The sequence below is a fragment of the Nannobrachium achirus genome, assembly GCF_963921795.1.
Source record: "Nannobrachium achirus genome assembly, chromosome: 14".
NCBI classification, from domain to species: Eukaryota; Metazoa; Chordata; class Actinopteri; order Myctophiformes; family Myctophidae; genus Nannobrachium; species Nannobrachium achirus.
The window spans coordinates 65,127,489-65,143,949 of record NC_137821.1 but is presented as its reverse complement, the minus strand read 5'-3'; positions in this window follow the sequence as shown (position 1 = coordinate 65,143,949).

The following is a 16,461-nucleotide window of genomic DNA, read 5'->3' as shown; positions in this document are numbered from 1 at the left end:
AACATTAGCATTTTTTAGCATTAGCATTAGCATTAGCATTAGCGGTTAGCTGTTGGGACTCTGGGACCACCCACCGAGTTTGAGACCAGTAACGTGTTGGGAAGTGGAGACATGGATGTTTAAAGCCCAGCCAATAGGAAGGCAGAGGGGGTGGGGCTTAAGCAATTACAGATAATTCCTATTGGACATGTAAGTACACACAGCGAGTTTCGAGACGGTACCATGCTGCAAACTGGAGATATCGCTGTTTAAAGCTAAGCCAATAGGAAGATAGGGGTGGGGCTTAAGAGGGGCGGGGCTTAAGTAATAAGTCCCTATTGGCCGTTTAAGTCCAGACACCAAGTTTCAAGACGGTACCATGTTGTGAACTGGAGTAGTGGCTGTTTAAAACCCAGCCAATAGGAATACAGAGGGGGCGGGGCTTAATCAATTCATCAACAACTCATCCCTATTGGCCAGAAAAAGACCAAAGTTGTGTGTGCATTATACGCGGATCGGAAAGAAAAGTAATAGCACACCATTCCCGGCCGAGCCGCACATTTTGATGTATATGTTGCTGGGGTGGCGTAAATCGTGTGGCACTTATTACGTGCCAAAATCTCCCACATTCTAAGTCAATGGGGTTTTTTGGCGTAGTTTTTTGCGAATTACGTCGCCATGGTAACGCGGATCGGAAAGAAAAGTAATAGCACCCCATTCCCGGCCGAGCCGCACGTTTTGATGTATATATTGCGGCGGTGGCGTAAATCGTGCGGCAGTTATTACGTGCCGAAATTCTGTCGGAACATTATATACTAGAAAAGAAAATTTCTAAGAAATTTTAAGGTGCCTGCAGCTCGCTAAGTCTGTGCAACCTTGTGTAGCGGTTGGTGTTAGCATTAGCGTTACATTTTTTAACATTAGCATTTTTTGCATAAGCTTTAACATTATGGTTCTTCATATGACACCACCCACATGTCTGTACGACAAACGGATCACGAGATAAAGGGTCACTTCCTGTTTGGTGAGGGGCACTTCCTGTTTGGCGAAATAGGCCCCAATTAAGGTTAAGGACTCTTAATCAAGTCATTTGATGACACCCACGCGTCTGTACGACAAACAATTCATGAGATATAGGGTGACTTCCTGTTTGGTGAGGGGCACTTCCTGTTTGGCAAAATAGGCCCCAATTAAGGTTAAGGACTCTTAATCAAGTCATTTCACACCACCCGCGCGTCTGCACGACAAACGGTTCACGAGATGAAGGGTCACTTCCTGTTTGGTAAGGGGCACTTCCTGTTTGGCGAAATAGGCCCTAATTAAGGTTAAGGACTCTTATTCTTGTCATTTGACGCAACCCGCGCATCTGTACGACAAATGGTTCACGAGATCAAGGGTCACTTCCTGTTTGGTGAGGGGCACTTCCTGTTTGGCGAAATAGGCCCCAATTAAGGTTAAGGACTCTTAATCAAGTCATTTGATGCCATCTACGCGTCTGTACGACAAACGGTTCACGAGGTAAAGGGTCACTTCCTGTTTGGTGAGGGGCACTTCCTGTTTGGCGAAATAGGCCCCAATTAAGGACATGGACGATTAATGAATTAAAGCTGCAAGCAGCGATGACCGGGCCCTCGCAGCTCTACCCACGTCACAAGGCCAGCAGCCAATCAGAAACCAAACAGGAAGTCAGCCATTTCGACTAATTAGTGGCGTTTTGGCACATTTTTGGCCGTTATCACGGGTCGCACTTTAACGACAGTTTTTTGAGACAAAATTGTTTTGTGAGAAAAAAAAAGTTTTTTGAGAAAAAAAAATTTTAGAGAGAAAAAAAGATTTTTTTTGAGAAAAAAACATTTTTGAGAAAAAAAAAATTTTGAGAAAAAAAAATGTGAGAAAAAAAACATTTTTGAGAAAAAAACATTTTTTGAGAAAAAAAACATTTTTGAGAAAAAAAAAATTAAAAAAAAAAATTTTTTGAGCAAAAAAAATTGTTGAGAAAAAAAAAATTTGAGAAAAAAAATTTTTTGAGGAAAAAAAAAATGTATGACACCAGCCGCGAGTCTGTACGACAAACGAGTTATAGAGGCACTTCCTGTTTGGTGAAGGGCACTTCCTGTTTGGTGAATGAAGGAAGCGTCAATTAAAGCCATACTGTGTAAGATGCCCAACTAGTGGTCATTAGCCCTATAGCAAACCGCGGTCGCGTCCGCGTCTTTCGGACGTTTTTCGTACCTTCAGACCCCCGCGTCTGCCTCCACCTCGCTGAGATCTATCTTTTAAGGGGTCCCTTGTTCCTGTGCGTTCAGTAATTCCAGAGATACGGACTCCTTCACCCTGCCTGGTAGGCGAAATTACCTAGAGAAGGGATGGTACAAACGGGCGACAACAAATATGGCTGCCATAGCGACCCCACTTCAAGATGCGCTGTGATTGGCCGGCAGTTGTATAACCCTCGCTGTGATTGGCCGGTAGTGTGATGACGCAATTTTGGCGCGAGATCCGGTCCACGGCAAGGATCTCAGTTTACATACAGAGAAGGCTTTACAGGCTGAAATTCACGGCGCGGATCTTCTAAAACTTTTGTGATTTAATAGTTAGGAGAATTTTAAGATTTGTTTTATAAAAAAAGTTACATAGTACAACTTTAAGGTTAAGGACTCTTAATCAAGTCATATGATACCAGCCACAACTCTGTACGATAAACGGTTCATGAGATGTAGAGGCACTTCCTGTTTGGCAAAGGGCACTTCCTGTTATAGAGGGGGCGGGGCTTAATCAATTACAGCTCATCCCTATTGGCTGGAAAAAGACCAAAGTTGTGTGTGCATTTTAAAGTTTAAATCACGTTGCTAGGCAAAAGTATGGCAGAGTTATGTGGTGCCAAAGTTTCTAGTTTTTTTTCGGAGTCCCCCATTCAAAGTCAATGGGGGTTTTTGAGCGTAGTTTTTTGCGAATTACGTTGCCATGGTAACGCGGATCGGAAAGAAAAGTAATAGCACACCATTCCCGGCCGAGCCGCACATTTTGATGTATATATTGCGGGGGTGGCGTAAATCGTGCGGCAGTTATTACGTGCCGAAATTTTCCCCATTCTAAGTGAATGGGGTTTTTGGGCGTCGTTTTTTGCGAATTACGTCGCCATGGTAACGCGGATCGGAAAGAAAAGTAATAGCACACCATTCCCGGCCGAGCCGCACGTTTTGATGTATATATTGCGTGGGTGCCGTAAATTGTGCGGCAGTTATTACGTGCAGAAATTTGCAAGAACATGACTTACTTACTTACTTACTTAAGTATGGCGGATTACAATAAGTGTTTTGCCATTGCATTGCATGGCAGGCACACTTAATAAAAAATGGGCAAGCAGAAATGTATTTGGGCCTTACTAAAGGCATGCTAACATTTTTAAAAAGGAAAAAAAAAAGTATTTTATTTGTTATTATTTTGATGACTTTTGAATAAGCCAATCAAATTAATTTACTGTACTCACTGTACTAATGGTCGTCAGTTGTTGGGGGGCGAGAGGAAGATGCATATTTACAGCTAAAAAATTACAAGTCTTCTACAAAAAAACTGTCCAACTGTGTGGTTGAGGGATCCTCCATGTATGGGCATAAAAGGGTATGAAGTCAGATGTCATAGACATCATAGGACTTTCACATAACAAATAACTGAGTAAGCATGTTTGGGCTCTCACAGCATATCTCCATATACAGTAGGCCAGGGGTCTTCAAAGTTTTCAGGCCAAGGACCCCTTAGTCGAGAGAGAGATGAAGCAGGGACCCACACAACCGTATGAAAAATGACATAGTTTCATTGTTTGACAGCACAATCATCAGTGCATTTTGGATTCATGTCAATCTGTGTTATCAGATATTTAACCACTTGAACCGTCAACTTAATAAACTTTCACTCTGTACTTAGTCTGCTCTTTTCCCCTCTACACCAAACCTGAAAATGAAAATAAACCAGATTTGCAGCAGGGTTTTAATGCAACTGTATGTCCTTCACTGTGTGTTGCAGGTTTCTCATATGTTGATAATCCTAGAGGTGGCCTTATTATCAACTAGAAAAGAACATTTCTAAGAAATTTTAAGTGTGCCTGCAGCTCGCTAAGTCTGTGCAACCTTGTGTAGCGGTTGGTGTTAGTGTTTCGTTTTGAGAGGGTCGTTCCCCCTGAAAAACACGTTTTGGCATGAAACGGTTACGTTTTGCGCGTTTGTGGTGCCCCCTATAGGTCGAAGTGGAAATGCTTTTGGGTATATGTTCAGTATAGCGCCCCCCACTTGTGGTTAAAATTTGGTGTTGACTGGATGTTTCGTTTGTGATTTATGGCTACTTCTTACAAAACGGGCTCCTCCCACTAACTTTGGAACCCTGTTACGGAAGAACGGTATGGACTATCAAAATATCGTTTAAATATGTTTATCGCATGAGTCCATAGATCGTGTGTATTGATTTTTGTGACATTTGGAGAAAATATGTAGGAAAAGGAGCAAAAAGTGTGTTTTGAAGAAAATTCAAAATGGTGGAAAATCTATCCTGACGCAAATGGGCGTGGCCTATATGAGGAGATGCGTCATGACCCAAGGAATCCAGGGAAAAAGGAATTTTAATTTTCCGACCCACGGTTCAAGAGTTACAGGCCGAAAGGTAAAGTGGACTGTTATAGCGCCACCATGAGACCAACTGACGAAATATTTTTTTATTTAATCCTTGATATCATTATAAATTTCCTCTCCAAGTTTTGAAACTGTAGCCCCTATGGTTTGCGAGAAAAAAAATATTGAATGTGAGTTTTTGCGATTCCCATTATAAGTCAATGGGTAAAATTAATTCACTAACTAGAAAAGAAAATTTCGAAGAAATTTTAAGTGTGCCTGCAGCTCGCTAAGTCTGTGCAACCTTGTGTAGCGGTTGGTGTTAGCATTAGCGTTACATTTTTTAACATTAGCATTTTTTGCATAAGCTTTAACATTATGGTTCTTCATATGATACCACCCACATGTCTGTACGACAAACAGATCACAAGATAAAGGGTCACTTCCTGTTTGGTGAGCGGCACTTCCTGTTTGGCGAAATAGGCCCCAATCAAGGTTAAGGACTCTTAATCAAGTCATTTGATGCCATCTACGCGTCTGTACGACAAACGGTTCACGAGGTAAAGGGTCACTTCCTGTTTGGTGAGGGGCACTTCCTGTTTGGCGAAATAGAGATTTTTGAGAGAAAAAAAAAATTTTTGAGAAAAAAAAATTTTTTGAGAAAAAAAAAATTTTTGAGAAAATTTTTTTTTTGAAAAAAAATATTTTTTTGAGAAAAAAAAATGTTTAGAAAAAAAAGTTTTTGAGAAAAAAAAAATTGAGAAAAAAAAGTTTTTTGAGAAAAAACAAATTTTGAGAAAAAACAAATTTTGAGAAAAAACAAATTTGAGAAAAAAAAATTGAGAAAAAAAACATTTTGAGAAAAAAAAATGTTTGAGAAAAAAAAAATTGAGAAAAAAAATTTTTTGAGAAAAAAAAACATTTTGAGAAAAAAAAATTTGAGAAAAAAAGTTTTTGAGAAAAAAAAGAATTTGAGAAGAAAATTTGAGAAAAAAAATATTTTTGAGAAAAAAAAAATTTGAGAGAAAGTTTTTTGAGAAAAAAAAATTGAGAAAAAAAAATGTTTGAGAAAAATAAATTTTGAGAAAAAAAAAAATTGAGAAAAAAAAAATTTTTGAGAGAAAAAAAATGTTTGAGAAAAAAACATTTTGAGAAAAAAAAAATTTGAGAAAAAAAAAAGAATTTGAGAAAAAAAAAATTTGAGAAAAAAAAAAATTTTTGAGAAAAAAAAAATGTTTGAGAAAAAAAAAATGTATGACACCAGCCACAACTCTGTACGATAAACGGTTCATGAGATGTAGAGGCACTTCCTGTTTGGCAAAGGGCACTTCCTGTTATAGAGGGGGCGGGGCTTAATCAATTACAGCTCATCCCTATTGGCTGGAAAAAGACCAAAGTTGTGTGTGCATTTTAAAGTTTAAATCACGTTGCTAGTATGGCAAGAGTTATGTGGCGCCAAAGTTTCTGGGTTTTTTTCGGAGTCCCCCATTCTAAGTCAATGGAGTTTTTGGGCGTCGTTTTTTGCGAATTACATCGCAATCGTATCGCGGATCGGAAAGAAAAGTAATAGCACACCATTCCCGGCCGAGCCGCACATTTTGATGTATATATTGCGGGGGTGGCGTAAATCGTGCGGCAGTTATTACGTGCCGAAATTTCCCCCATTCTAAGTGAATGGGGTTTTTTGGCGTCGTTTTTTGCGAATTACGTCGCAATGGTAACGCGGATCGGAAAGAAAAGTAATAGCACCCCATTCCCGGTCGAGCCGCACGTTTTGATGTATATATTGCGGCGGTGGTGTAAATCGTGCGGCAGTTATTACGTGCCGAAATTTGCAAGAACATTACTTACTTACTGACTTACTTACTTAAGTATGGCGGATTACAATAAGTGTTTTGCCATTGCGTTGCATGGCAGGCACACTTAATTAATGTTTGTATTAATGGATGTGTGTTGCAGGTTTCTCATCAAGGAGATACAGTCTTGATAATCTTAGACGCTGTGGACCGGCTGGCTGAAAACAACCATGGTAGACATGTTTATTAGTGGCCAAGCCACGTAGTGGCAAAGGCCACTCATTGATATTGTACTTTCTCATTATTATTTTTCCGCCACTTTTTCTCTAGTGGCTTGACCATGCAGTCGCTTTTTACAAAACTCGGCAGTATGGTAGAGGACTATGCCAAACGGCGAAAATAATATGAGTCTCCTCATGCCGTACAACTTTTTTACCTCTGACCTTTAGATCTCCCACCATTTTGAATTATATGAAAAACAGTACAAATCTCTCCTCCTGGGATTTTCGCGTCACGTGCACAGAACCTTTTTTACATGAACTTTGGAGCAATATCTAAAGATCTGTCCAATCAGATTTTTTTTTATTAAAGAAATATTTTTTAATAATTCAATGATATTGCATGTTTATGCAAATTATTCTTCTGCCTCTAAATCATACATGCAAAGTCACACGTTCATGGCATTTGGCAAAGATGTAGAGGGTTAGTCCAAATATCACTGAAACCAATCTTATTCCAATTGTCCAAAGGGGGGCGCTATACAAAGTGTTTGAAAATTCAAACTTTAAAGTCATGCCTCGTTTTGTTTGAATACATGCAACTCGCTTACACGCGTGCCTTGACTCAAGCTGAGGACATCTGTGTCTTTGTTAAGTAAGCTCCGCCCCTAGATTTTCTGCCATTTTGAGCAGTTTGTAAAACGCTTAAACCCGTTTTTATCCTGGGATTTTTGCGTCACATGCACAGAACTTTTTTTTCTTTTTTACGTGAACTTTGGACCAACATCAAAAGATCTGTCAGATCGGATTTGTTTTTAAATTGAAACATTCTTTTTTTAATAATTCAATGAATATTGCAGTTTTATGCAAATTATTCTTCTGCCTCTAAAACATACATGCAAAGTCACATTTTCATGATGAAATACTGTAGAGGGTTGGTCCAAATATCACTGAAACCAATCTCACTTGGCCAAAGGGGGGCGCTATATCATTTTGAAAGAAAAATGATTGCAGGAAAATTCCAGAAACACTTACTTTTACTCCGAGCCTCCAAAATATGCAAAAATCATTAAAATATTGTGGCACTCTGCTATTAAATCATTGTTTAATAAAAGGCACTCAGTGTGAAATACATTACATGAAACTTTTTTTCGTAAACATGACTGGTCAGTTATGTGTGGCTGCCATAGTGTAGTGGTTAGTGCCTATGCCTGATATGTGGAAGGTTCTGAGTTCTAATCCCACCTGGGGTTGAGTTCATGTTAACATTATGGATGCCCACGGTGTGTGCACATTTCAAACTCTTTGATGTTGACACATTGATAAGGGTTTATATTAAACTGTAGCTTACTCTATGGGGCTGCCGCACCTTTAGAGAAGTCCGGTTTCCTTATAGTGGCAATGTATTTATCTCGTAATCTTACTCCAGATCATGTTCATGTTTAAAATGAGCCCTTCTCTACCGGCCGTTGTGCAAGCCTCCAAAATATGAACAAAAGAAAAGAAAAGGTTAGCATTTCACCAGGTTAACATTCACCAGGTTAGCATTCATCAGCGTTGGCAGGTTAGCATTTCACCAGGTTAACATTCACCCACGTCGCTGAGGGAACATATAGGGCTGATAGTCCAGTCATTTTAGGCCAAAATTAGGCCAAACCTGGAACAAATTGCAATAGTAGCAAACTCAACTGATTTTGTATCCTCAATATGTCCTTAGTGAGGGAAAAAAAGTCCCAAGGAATCCCACCGGGGCAAAGTTTTGAAAACAACCTATCTACCTTCACTTACTATACACTACAATATAAAGGAAAAAATGACTGAAAAAGAATCTGCTTTAAGTGGGATGTGAGGGGTCAAACTAGGGGTTTTTAATTATTCTGAATCCATTGCAAGCATTTGTTTTGCATGAAAAACATTCCTTGGGCCAGAAATGGCCACTCAAAACGTCAATGTTCATCAATTTTCATCAATTTTCAGTCTTTTGGGGTCCGTTTTTAGCCCAAGGAATGTTTTTCATGCAAAACAAATGCTTGCAATGGATTCAGAATAATTAAAAACACCTAGTTTGACCCCTCATATCCCACTTAAAGCAGATTTTTTTTCAGTCATTTTTTCCGTTATATTGTAGTGATTGAAGGTAGGTAGGTTGTTTTCAAAACTTTGCCCCGGTGGGATTCCTTGGGACTTTTTTTCCCTCACTAAGGACATAGTGAGGATACAAAATCAGTTGAGTTTGCTACTATTGCAATTTGTTTTAGGTCTAACCCTAAAATGACTGGACTATGAGGGAACTTGAGCAGCATGGACCGGGTTTTTCAGAGACCTGTTAGGATTCAGGAGACTAGAATCAGGTTCAAATATTCAATATATTCAATTCAGATTTTTCAAAAATAGCAGATCTACAAGAGTGTTAAGCGTAACAACAACCATCCATGGGTCTAAACAGCTACCTCCTCTTGCTTCCATTATTGATGGCCCTTAAGGAAGTAGGTACGAATGAAAATGTGTACCTATTATTTTTTGTTCATCCATCCATTCATCCATTCATCTTCAACCGCTTATCCGGAATCGGGTCACAGGGTAACAGTTCCAACTGAGACTTCCAGATTTCCTTATCCTGAGCAACTTCCTCCACTCCCTCAGGGAGTATACCGAGGCGTTCCCAAGCCAGTTTGGAGATATAATCCCTCCATCTGGTCTTTGATCTGCCACGGGGTCTCCTCCCAGTGGGACGCGCATCGAGGACCTTCCTAGGAAGGCGCTCGGGGGGCATCCGTACTAGATGCCCGAACCACCTAAGCTGACTCCTTTCCAAGAGTAAGAGCAGCGGTTCTACTCCAAGTCTCTCTCGGGTGACTGAACTTCTCACCCTATCTCTAAGGGAGATTACCAGCCACCCATCTGAGGAAACCCATTTCGGCCGCTTGCTCCCGCGACCTTATACTTTGGGTCATGACCCACACTTCATGACCATAGGATTGGCCGGAAGGCAATAATTGGCTAAAGGCCCCTGTAACAAAAAAATAATAGGTAATAATGCATTCCCGGTCTTAATGGCTTAAAGTAAATGTGCTTATACTTTCCTTCACATCTGCATCAAGGTCGTGACCTCCACTGGCTGCCCTTCGACCTCCCGCCCAACGTCCACCTGGTGGTGTCGGCCGACACGCAGAGTCCCGCCCACCACGCCCTGCGTCTCAAGATGGATGCCGCCGAAGGCCACGCCCCCCTGGAGGTGGAGCCTCTGTCGCGCGACGAGGGGAGCGACATCATAGCGTCACACATGCAGGTAGCGACAGTGATGGAAGGACACATATATATATATATATATATATATATATATATATATATATATATATACGTATATATAGTATATATATAGTATATACTGTTTATACTGTATATATATATATATATATATATATATATATATATATATATATATATAAAATTCCTCCCGGACATTCTGACCGAATGAAAAACCAATGGCCATTTATTATTATTGCTGTCTGCTCCTCTACGCAGGCTGCCTGCCTCTCTCTCTCTCTCTCTCTCTCTCTCTTTCTCTCTCTCTCTCTCTCTCTCTCTCTCTCTCTCTCTCTCTCTTTCTCACTCGCTCGCTCGCTCGCCCACGCGCTCCCCCACTCTCTCTCTCTCTCTCTCTCTTTCTCTCTCTCTCTCGCTCGCTCATTTCAGTGTCAGTTTGCGACGCACGCACAGCATGTAAAGCCATGGGAATTAAGGAATGCACACACGGTCAGCAATCAACCCATATAAACAAACATTATACACTTGATTGATTGAAGTTATTTATGAGGAGAGGAGATGGAGTGGAGACAGTAGGAAGAACAAAGCCTTTTCAACTCTCCCAAAGTTGCATAACATGCGCATGGACGCACTGTCTGTGTCACCAATCGACAGTGAGTATTGGATTCATTGCTGGCCAGATGAATCTATCAACCTTTTCATTATGCTGAAGTCAAGACATGGTATTGTATTGTTGGCATGAATGATGCAACAGAAAGACGTTGTTGTGAAATCTTGTGTGAAATCATGTGTGCCACATGCAGACAGCCTGCGCGATCAGTCCAATATAATTAATTCCTTTATGCAAGATTGAAGCGTGTTTTTTTTTTTTTTTTTAGACTACTTTTTCATTCAATTCGTTTTCAGTCCCCACTATGCAGTAGGCCTAATACTTTAACTGTTTAGTCCCCCCAGGAATCCGCGGAGAAAAATTCTTGATTCCGCGGAGAACAATCCTGATTCTGCGGAATTCTGTGGTGAACAATTCTTGATTCCGCGGACATTAAAAAACAACCTAAAATGACCAGTTATCAAGCTAAAAATGATATAGTTCTAATAATCAAGTAAAACCCTTCATGAAATAGCTACAATTAATTTTAATTAGTGGTTAGAATAATCAAATAATCATTTTTGAGAATATAAATCTAATATTAAATCTATTCTTTTTTTAATTGTTATTGTTTTTAATAATTACTTTCTGTTGCAAAGACTATATTGTCATGCAAACCCTGCCCATAGTAACCACATTTTAGAATATAGCCTACCTACTACCTAGTATGGGTGTAATATGTATGTATTCTCTTCTGCATTAGCATTGTTATTGCCAGGACCATAGACATAGAGGAACTATAGTTCAGGACACAGTTTCTGTCAGGAACGAATGTGGGACCGGACCAATACAGCGTCAGTGCTAGCAGGAGGGAAGCTAAGCTATTCCCCCAGGCTCTGTATGAGGTGGCCACTGACCAGACCGTGTACACGTCGTTTTATAATAGTAGTAATGACTACTCCCGCCGCTCTGCTGCCACTCGCGACCGTTATTCCGCGGACGTCAGAAAAGTCCGCGAATGGCCGAGAAATCTGCGGGTGGTCGCGAATTCTGCGATAAATTCCGTTTTCGCGGAATCGCGGATTCCTGTAGGGACTAACTGTTGCTATTGGCTGTTTGTGCACCTGCTTGTAATGTATGCATTAAAATGATTATGTCCGGTATTTTCTTCAGATGTCCGGTACATTTTAATCATGCCGGTCACGGTGACTGGCAGTTAAAAATCCTAGCACAATCTCTGATATATATATATATATATATATATATATGTGTGTGTGTGTGTGTGTGTGTATGTGTGTGTGTGTGTGTGTGTGTGTGTGTGTGTGTGTGTGTGTGTGTGTGTGTGTGTGTGTGTGTGTGTGTGTGTGTGTGGGGCGGAGAGAGTCGCAGCCCCAGCCTGAAGCCTCAAAAGTCTAGTATCTGCCCTTGTTTTATAAGGATACCCCTTTGGCGTAATGGTTAAGATATTGGACTTTCACATGGGAGACCGGGGTTCAAAGCAGGGTGGAGAGGTTATATATATATATATATATGTGTCACAGTCAGTTTGGTTAACTCAGTGAGATTGGGGTTTTGTCGTTCACCACACCCCCCTAACACCAACTGGATCAATTCACCTTGATAGTCTCTTATCAGCGCACCTGTGTAATTCTGCGTATTCACCAAGAGATGGTGACAACAGCCATTCACTTGTGTAGTCACTGACGTCACTCGTTTGCGACACCTCTTTCGTTGTTTATGCATTAGCCTAGCTCAGCTGTGTTTAGCCATTAGTTTACTATGCCTAACTCTAACCCTAACCCTATATATATATATATATATATATATATATATATATATATATATATATATATATATATAATAGGGCTTGGATTCGATTAAAATATAATCAAATTAATTAGAGGCTTTGTTAATTAATCGAAATTAATCGCATCTTTAATCGCATATAAATATTTCACAGTGTTTTTGAGATTCAGTGAGATTGAGACCAGGAGGTTTTTTACTGAGGTTAGGGTTATCATTCACCAGTTTAACATTCACCAGGTTAGCATTCACCAGCGTTGGCAGGTTAGCAGCAGGTTTAGGCATAGTTTTACTGAGGTTAGGATTAGGGTTAGGTTTAGGGATAGTAGCATTCACCAGGTTAGCATTCACCAGTATTGGCAGGTTAGCATTCACCAGCGTTGGCAGGTTAGCATTCATGTTACAGTGTTTTTGAGGTACCAGTGAGATTGGGACCGGAGCGTTTTTTACGTAGTTCACCTTATGGGCAGTCCCCGGAAGAAAAAAAAACACTGTATTTAATTGTGTGTGTGTATACTAGTATTATTCACGGCGTTTTTTGTAAAAAGAACCGGGCGAATTTTTGAGCGACCGACGCCGAGCGCAATGTCGCCAGTGGAGCACCCTTCGTTAATTTAAACGGGATTGTTCCAAGCGTTGGCGCTGACTCAGCGCGCCCGGTTATCCCCCGCTCTAAAAAAGCCAGCCCCCCATAGCCCCCACAGTCACACAATTCTCTGGAGCCGTCACTGTATATATATATATATATATATATATATATATATATATATATATATATATCGACATATCGAACCGAATATCGAAAATTGAACCTAACCGAAAAGTATCGAACCGAATGATCCTGTACCAAACTATACAATACCACTCCACATCCACATTCCCCTGGAACCCCCTCAAGGCCCCCTAGGGGTCCGCAGAGCACACTTAGAGAAACAATATCCCATAGGTTGGGTACTGTATTGTTCAAAGTTAAAACCAAAAAACACGTAGTTATAAAAATACATCTATAAATCAAGGACATCAAGAAAATTTCTGTTTATTTTTTGTATCGAAAAAGTATCGAACCGTGTCACCAAAATATCGAACCAAACCGTGAATTTTGTGAACCATTGCACCCCTAATTTAATCTGTCTGTCTGTCTGTCTGTCTGTCTGTCTGTCTGTCCATCTATCCAATGAACTTGGTGTCAGGCGTGCCAGAGGAGCTTGACCTCCCCTCAGACTGAGCTGGTGCTGCGTGCCTTGGAGCGGACAGGGAGTCCTCTCCACCTGACCCTGATGCTGTGGGCCGCGCGCCGCTGGACCTCCTACTCCCCCGCCGGGGAGCTGCGGCTCGGCCAAGACGCACAGGATATGATGTCACTGCTCTTCCTGTTCCTGGAGGAGAAGCACGGCAGAAAGCTGGTGGGCGCCGCGCTGGGCTACATCGCTCTGGCCAGGTGTGTGCGGGAACGCGCGTGTGTGTGCGTGCGTGCGTGTTTGTACTTATATAGATATAGATGCCTATCAGTAGGGATGGAGCTCGAAACACAAACCTGTTACATACTCAATAACACATTTATTGAGTACCCGCCGGTATCAATGGGCTTATCAAGCCTGTTATCTAGCATAACAGCATTCCATCACATGTTTAAACAATCAAGACAAGGCGATCAAGAAATTATTACAGTGCTATTCACTTTTTTTTTCTCTTTAATTTTATCCCACAATTTTGTAACCCATTTTTCACCCAGTGCCAATTATTATATACAGTTAACTATGAAAAATGAGTGGCATCATCTCATCAAAGATCAAACCCTGGATATTTGTGACATCACATTGTGACATCACATTCCGTCCTTGTCCCTTGTATGCCCATATATGGAGATAGGGCTAAAAACGGGTCCCACAAAACAGTGAAAAGGGATAAAAAAAAGTGATGACTCATCACTTTTCATCACTAAACCATAGTTTTGGGGGTCCGTTTTTAGCCCAAGGAATGTTTTTTTTTGTACAAAACACATGCTTGCAATGGATTCAGAATCATGAAAAAACCCTAGTTTGACCCCTCGTATGCTTCTACCAGAGAGAGAGAGAGAGAGAAAGAGAGAAAGAGAGAAAGAAAGAAAGAAAGAAAGAAAGAAAGAAAGAAAGAAAGAAAGAACACACTGGACGTGACTCCCCTCCCTTCCTCCTCTCCCCAGGGAAGGTCTGATGGAGGTGGAACTTCGTGACGTGTTGTCCCTGGATGATGATGTCATCAGTGATGCGTACAGGTCCTCGCTGCCCCCCAACCCCTCGCTGCTCCGCCTGCCCCCCCTCCTCTGGGCTCAGATCAGGTGTGATCTCCAAGACCACGTGGTGGAGCACTGGGTCAACGGGGTCATGCTGCTCGGGTTTAAGTACAGGTGAGCAGCTGATCTACAAGGTCACACGGGTCCCAGATATGATATTCTTCTGAAAAGGTTTTACAATTTTACAACTTACTTTTTTTTGTATAATGTACAAACATTTTGGCATCTAACAGTACTCCTTGATACGTTTATTCAAATTAATTTTTCTTTGTGTGGCGGAGAGAGGCGCAGCCCCAGCCTGAAGCCTCAAAAGTCTAGTATCTGCCCTCATTCCTTAGGGATATCCCTTTGGAGTAATGGTTAAGATATTGGACTTTCACACAGGAAACCCGGTTTCAAAGCCAGGTGGGGAGGTTCGGATCACCTTCCGTTACATATACGTATATCAGACGTCTAATCAACCTATTAGTCTAAGCTCAATTATCTAAAAAAACGTAATTTCTAGACGTTGATTAGACCGATATTAGACTAGCATTGAAGGTCTTTGCACACTGCAGTGTTTTTCGGGCCAAATACATATCAGAGCGAATTTTGGAGCACATAAATAAAGTAAAAAATCAGCCTCACCTTATGTCAATCACGTTTGCACACTGCCGCCTGTTTCGTATTTATTTATTTTTTGTCCCATGCTCTCTCTCCCTGCCCTCTCTCTCTGGTGTGAAACCAGCTTAAGACGTATGTATATTAAGACCTGTATATTAGACGTCTAATAGCCTGAAAAATGTCCAGGTGGTGTTATAGCATGCTAACTTTCCATAAATGTCCTCCGCGCCGTGTGTGCGTGCGTGCGTGCGTGCGTGCGTGCGTGCGTGCGTGCGTGCGTGCGTGCGTGCGTGCGTGCGTGCGTGCGCGCGTGTGTGTGTGTGCGTGTGCGTGTGCGTGTGCGTGTGTGTGTGTGTGCAGGCAGCTGGCTGAAGCAGTCAGGCTGCGCTACCTGACGGCAGAGCAGAGGAATCGCACTCACAGGCACCTGGCAGATTACTTCCTGGGTCGCTGGGGTCACGGCAAACTGAAACCCATAGCCCTGCCCTCGCTGTCCCTACTGGTGTCTGACAGGAAGGTACACATGCACACGCACGCACGCACGCACGCACGCATGCACACACACACACACGCACGCACACACACACACACACTATCATTAACGACTTGTGATTTTTGAAAGTTGACTCGACTCAGTAAAACGTTTTCTCACTCAACTGTAAACCAACATAAAGTTTAACTATATAGATTTCTAAAGTGACAATTTAAGGACTTTTTAATACCTCTAAAATGACAAATTATACGTTCTCCAAATTGTCAAATATTAGAAAGAAATTGTGAAAATAGCCGATCAACATGCTAACAACGCCTCGCGATGTAGATGTGCTATTTCCACAATATGACCCTGATACCAAATGTAACGCCTCAATTCTTAATGCTCGTCAGGTTGGGGGACCCCAGTTAAAATATGATTATTCTGAGGGTCGCGGCCTGAAAAGGTTGAGAACCACTGTAATATTGGATCATTCTGTCCTTGACAATAAGCAATTCTACTGTTTGAATCCTGTACAGACGCACACATGGAGCAAAAATAACGATAGAAAATACAAATGATTTATTTTTTCAGATTCCACTTTGTCTGGTGGGATTCCACTTTGTCTGGTGGGAGTCGACTTGAGTAATGAAGTTGACTGAGTCGACTTGTTGACTTTTTCGTTAATTCCCTAACACACACACACAGACACACACACACACACACACACACACACACACACACACACACACACACACACACACACACACACATACATATAGATTAAGCGGGGAGAGAGCGATGGCCGTCGAGATCGATAACTCAAACCCGTGACACGCTGCCAGGCTACATTGGAGCCTA